Source organism: Gymnoscopelus braueri, assembly GCF_963280865.1.
Source record: "Gymnoscopelus braueri genome assembly, chromosome: 22".
Taxonomy (NCBI): Eukaryota; Metazoa; Chordata; class Actinopteri; order Myctophiformes; family Myctophidae; genus Gymnoscopelus; species Gymnoscopelus braueri.
In genome coordinates, this window is record NC_137624.1 from 42,722,915 (window position 1) to 42,729,637 (window position 6,723).

Consider the following 6,723-nt stretch of genomic DNA (forward strand, 5'->3'; position numbering starts at 1 on the left):
GGTCGAAGCCTCCCCGGGGGTCCCTGGGGGTCCCTGGCCGGAGAGGCCCGAGCCGACCGGCCGAGTGGCCAGGCTGAAGCCTCTGGAGCCAGGGACCCCCGGTCCACCTCCGCACCCAGGGACGGCTGTCGGAGCAGCGAGGCGTCGGAGCAGCGAGGCGTCGGAGTAGCGAGGCGGAGCCCACATACACACACACACACACACACACACACACACACACACACACACACACACACACACACACACACACACACACACACACACACACCAGTGACATACCCTGGCTGTCACCTGTCTCTCTACCACATCATACAGTACGTGCACACGTACTGCAGGGGCAGCTATGATGCACGTCGGCTTGCTTTTCCTGCTCTTGGTCACAGGTAAGGTTTGTGTGTGACGCGTGTCATCGCCTGATTGTCGAGGTCGGAGCGCTATAATATCAACGTTCGGCCAATCAAAGAAAAGCACACTCACTGGGAGGAAGGGATCGACTCCTGCCCGAGCCAACTTTGTTCAATGTGGCTCTGCTTGCTTGTAGCATATATACTGTACATATAATGTAACATACTCTTGTATTCATTGCGTCTGTCATTCTAGACTTACAATTGATGAGATGATTAAAGCATTAATAATTACCACGAGCCACCGAGGGCACGTTGAGCCACGAGTTCAACGATGCTTGTAGGCAGCCGATAATATAACATTAACATTAACCTGATCAAAGCAGAACGTGAGCTTTTACTGGCTGACTTAATGTTCCTGCATGGTTTCTTTCCGACATACAGCTAAACATTGTCCAATTTTCTATTAAGTGTATAGCCTACATTATATTTTGGCTATGTGATAAGAAGAAGAAGTGTAATAAAATTGTAGAGTGTGATTGTGAACGCTTTCCCTAACTCTACCCAAACTCTGTTAGTTATGTAACAAATAGGCAAACTCATCATTGAGCAATAAAAGAATATTCATAGCCTATACTCTGCATAATGTCAGTAGCAGCATGATGTGCTTATTATAGTAGCCAATACATTTGTATTTCTCATTCGGAAAACATTAAAATTGACGTTGAGATTAAAGCATTAATCATTCGACATTTGGCTCTGTACTTGTTTTTTTGCCACCAAACTTCTTAACCAAACATAGCATATCTACAAGCTGTTGCAGCATGATGCATTGTCAGCTTGTAGATCGGCTATTTTCGGTGAATGTAGGTTACCCCGCAAAATAGGGATGCTGGTATAGCGTAAAAAAAAGAAGAAAAAAGGAGAGAGAAAATGGTATATCTCGGACCCCCTGTAGTAACTACGAGGACCCCCTAGATAGATAGATAGATAGATATATACTTTATTAATCCCGAAGGAAATTTGCTTTGCTCAACGGCTCCAGTGCAATACATTCATACAGAGGTCAATAAAAAGAAGCATGGTAAACATTTAAAAAAACATTACACCAATGGGAATGAATGAATGATATACAATGTTCTTATCCATAGGATATATAAAGAGCCAAGGAAACAAAAAGTCCCCTTATAGGAAAAGAAAAAGCTCACAAAAGACACTCAAACAAGAAAACACTCAGAGCAGATGAAACGGCAGCCTGCTCACAGGCGCTCGACACGCATCCTATGTGTCACCATGACTGCAGATCTGTCTAAGTGACTCTATAGGTAGCCTACATTATATTTGGCTTATATAATATAATGTTGACACTATGACGAGCTCTTGTTTCCCCTAACTCCCTAAACTCGTTTAGTTATGTAGGTAATAATAATTAGCCGACATTTTGCAATCGTGTCATTGTTATCCAAGTTATTGCTTATTGCTAGTAATCAGTGGTGGGAAAAGTACTGACACTTTTTACTTAAGTAAAAGTATCAATACCGCAATACAGTTACAAGTAAATGAAGACCGCATGGCTACTTAAAATTCACGAGGATATGCAAATGAGCCATGCGGTCTTACTCTGTCTGCATGCTAGCCATGTCTTTGCTTAGCCTGGTAAACCCTCCGGAAATGTCATTTCGCAAGTTCTGTTACCGTCATGGATGAACTTCAACCAGGTGTTTGCACTTTTCCCTTACTGCTTCATTCATCTACATAAACGTTCATATTTCAATATAAAGGGCTGGCCATGGATGTTAGAATTATGTTCGGGCCCTCAGAATTACCCGTATCTTCCGTATTGTTCAATAAAAAGCATTTTAATCCGATTGGTGGCCATTTTCTCATAGAGTTATAACGTATCGGAGTGCAATTCACCTTCCAACCGATAAGGTCGCGATGTTGAAAGCTTATGGAGAAAAATGGCCACCAATCGGATTCAAATGCTTTTTATTGAACAATACGGAATATACGGGTACTTTTGAGGAAACGTACATAATTGCAACATCCATGGCCTTGGTGAGCACTTTATATTTGAAATCTGAACGGGTAAAAAAATGGAGAAAGTGCAAACACCAGGTTGAAGTAAATCCATGACGGTCACCCACTGACTCACTGTTGAGGTTTAATAGGGATAAATGTTTTATATATTTTATTAATGCAACATCTATTTTGTTTAAGACTTACAGTAGGCTGCCTTGCCCCACTGGAATAGTGACTGATATGAATTAATAATATACTGGACCATACATAAAATGAAGAATACCTTGTGATGTCAGTGACATTTTATTACAAATGAAAATAAAAATAAGAAACAGTGCAGTAACAATACGTTTTCGTATAGCAGCAATTTTGCATGTACAAAATATATTGGCTGTCTGTGGATTCGGGGAGGCACTGTAGCCTACCACAAACAGCAGATCGGTCATGGATGAACTTCAACCTGGTGTTTGCACTTTCTCCCTTTTTGCTCCATACATCTATATACACGTTCAGATTTCAAAAATAAAGTGCTTAGTTCATGGCCACACATGTTACAATTATTGCGAATGCAGCGGAAGGAGGCGCGCCGAAGGCGCAAGTGGAGCTTACTATGAAACCGTGCTCGGGTTGTGTCTCTGTATCTCTGTGTGCACTGCCTGTGTGCAGCTCCTCTGAGATAAGTAAATGTCCAATTTAGACGTACCATACATCAAATGAAAGGTCTTTGAAAACTGAACACACCTGTCAAGGTTGCGTTTAAGCCCGCCCCTTCCCCCGGAAGCCACGCCCCGGAGAAGGCTCCTAAAAACTCCCCATTGAAACCCCATGTTAAATGAAAAGTGCCCGAATCGCTCCGAAACTTTTTCTACCCCCCCTAAGTGGGGGTCTACGAACAAATACTTCGGGCTCGGATTTTGCCTCCGCCCCCCGGAAGTGGGTGAAACAGGCACTTCAAACACTTTGTTGAATTGTTCAAAAACATTCAAAGTTTTTTTTTTGTGAATTTGTATTTTTCTAAGATGCTCCTTGTAACGCAGATTTCTTTTGTATTTTTTTTTATTTATTTTTTGGTTACTTTTTTTTAAATATTTGTTTTCAGTATTATAAATTTTTTTGTGCGTTCGCTTACCGCGTTCGCGCGTCTTACTTGTGTACGGGCCCTCAATAAGTACCCGTATTTTCCGTATTAGTCAATAAAAAGCCACCGATCGGATTAAAATATCCGATCGGTGGCCATTTTCTCATAGAGTTATAATGTACCAGAGTGCAATACACCTCCCAGCCGATAGGGTCACGTAGTTGAAAGCATATGAAGAAAATAAGGGGAAAATGGCCACCAATCGGATTAAAATGCTTTTTATTTAACAATTCAGAATATTCGGGTACTTCTGAGGAAACGTACATAATTGTAAAATCCGTAGCCATGGGGTAAGCACTTTATATTTGGAATATGAAAGTTCATGTAGATGTACGGACCAAAAAGGGAGAAAGTTTAAATACCAAGTTGAGCTCATCCATGACGGTCGGTCACGATATGACAGTCATGTTTCAGGGCTATAAACTCATACATGATCGGTTTTGCTGTTCTCAAATACATTACCCACAATAAATAAAATACTGGAGCACAGCCTGGGTACTTTGAAGGCATTAAGCTAATCAAAATAGAAAAGATTGTAACTTCCTCTTGCAATGAACAGCCAACTAATTTCCAAATGGACTGCATGTTAGGTAAAAAAAACACAATTACTAGATCATGATGTACCATGGAATGACAAAAGAACAAGCTGACAAAGTGTAAAAATCAATCAAATCAATCTTTATTTGTATTTAATCCTTTCTGTGCTGTTTCATCATGCTCCTCCTTCTTCCTCAACTAGGAATGGAGTCTGGGAGTTGGGGGAAAGATTTAACTGGTCAGTGAAACAATAAATCCAGGACCGAGATTTGCCGCTGCTGACGGGGGCGGGTCCGGAAGTTGGGGGAAAGATTTAACTGGTCAGTGAAACAGTAAATCCAGCAGAGAATTAAGGACCACAAGCAGTGAGTGCAGGACCGTGATTGGCTGCCCAGAAGAGACAAAGAAGTTACTGCAGCTCTTGTTCCGAAGGTCCCTGGTTCAAACCCCACCCCCACTCACACACACAGGTTATATTTAAATTGCATTGTACAAAACATGACCCTGTTAATTCAGACATGTGCAAATTTTAAAAAATAACATGAAATGCTTTTTTGAGAGTAGTTTTTTATGTATGACATACTTTCTTGTGAAAATAGCCGATCTACAATCTCACAACTTTTCAGATAGCAACGCGTTGTGAGCTTGTAGATCGACTATTTTCAATAGTTTCCATTCCGAGGAGACAAAAAGAAAACTTTATTGGTAAATGTTTTGTGAACCAGTGATCTAGAGTAGTTAGCGAAACAGAGGCTTGGTTCATAACAGACAGAAAAAACTATAGATATCAACAGACACCATCAGGGAGGCCATATCTCTAGCTCAATGAGAAGAGAGGCAGCCTGTGAATCCATAGGTCACTGGTTCGATCTCTGTCCCCAACAATGTGTTGAGGTGATTCTCTCTCTCTCTCTCTCTTTCTGCCTCTTCCTGCCTCTGCCTTATCCCTCGAACCCGCTTATTGCTGCTTGCAGCTATATTCTTATTTTTTTTTTCATTTGTAAATGTATTTTGATACCTTCGCTATGATTAACTTTAATGTGTGTATTTGTGACCATGTGTGATTATGTGTTTAAGCCTATGTAACTGTGGCCAACTGCTTTGCAATTGTGTTCCTTATTAGAACTGTGCCCACAATAAATAATAATTCATAAATGCATAGTAAGCACATGGAAACCTACTGTGCAACTAGAAGGCAAAAAGACAGTTATTATGAAATAATGTTGTAGCCTACCAGGAAAGAATTTGATTCTTAGACATTTCATTACAGTACACCTAACCATCTCAAAGTAGACTATGTACTCTCTCAGAAAAAACGTATTGGCATTTTTAATGAAATATGCATTGATTTATTTCACAGTCCAATTATATGTTTCAAAAGTAGTTTTTTTCATATGACTATGATATATATTTGTACTTCGTGTGCGTGTGCGTGTGCGTGTGCGTGTGTGTGCGTGTGTGTGTGTAATATGTAAGTATGGTCTTTAATTAAGCATGTCACTTTATAATGAAATAATGATTGATCTGTCTTGAGAAAGGTCCTTTGAGACTTCAACTATTGTTAATAAATCAGTGCAGGTGTGATGTGCAGGAACTGACTTCAGCATACAGCACACAGCAGCATAGTTATGCATCATTCACAGTAGTGTAAAGTAAATAAGTACATTTACTCAAGTACTGTACTTAAGTACACTTTTGAGAAGTGTTTCCAATTTTTGAAAATAGCCGATCTGCAAGCTTCTTGATGATACTACAGCGTCACACAAAAGCAACAAAAGTAGCAGATCCGCAAGTTCAAAACGCGGCGTAACGCGGCGTGAAGCGGCGCGTTTCGAGCTGGTAGATCTGCTACTTTTGCATTTTTAAATTTGAATCATGAAAAGTAACATGATTTGGACATAATGAGGTTTCCAACCAACAGAGACGATATGTAAAAGTGCAATCAAAACTAGTGAACATATAGATACATCCTATAACAATAAAATGCATAATCAAAGTTGTGTGGTATGTGCAATAATATTAGTAGGCTACATGAAATTATCTGTGTAAAGCTGACATTTATTCTTTTCTAAATGCAGATTCTGCACAGACATTCATCAGTGGGTCTGAATGTCATATTTACATTCATGAACCTAAATGAGAAAGTCACACAATTTCACACAGAACAAGAGTAATATTTGTAACAAGCCTATAAGGATGATCAAATTGACCCACAACGCTATAACATGGTTAAAACAAAAGCTACCATTTAATGCATTATTTTATGTTTTAATATTTTTTTTCTAATGCTACTATGCGCAAATGTAATGAATAAAAAATGGGATATGTTCATGTCTTTGCCTTTCTACAAAAGTTTAAAATAATAAATAATACATTGTTTTAGTAATATCTCATGTGATGAATCAGAGTACAACTCATATTTGTCTTTGCATGCATACCTTTATTCATAGGAATATGAGTGAAACAATAATTTTTCCACCAGCTTTGAAACAAAAAAAAACATAATTTTCTATTGTTACAAATACCCATAAGAAACCTGACAGATGACCACTGTAATATGTGATACACCTCAGATATACTGTGTGAATTACTGTATGATTAAACATAGAGATTCCCAAAGATCAAAACTAATTAAAACCATGGAAAATAGTAAATATTGCTGCTGTGATTTTCAGATATTAT

General features: G+C 39.2%; 1 protein-coding gene across 1 annotated transcript in view; it reads right to left on the bottom strand.

The window, feature by feature from the left end:
• LOC308077936 (uncharacterized protein) overlaps positions 1-6,723 on the bottom strand; it is a 196,499-nt gene that overhangs the window by 72,826 nt on the left and 116,950 nt on the right. The gene's annotated exons all lie outside the window — the stretch shown is intronic.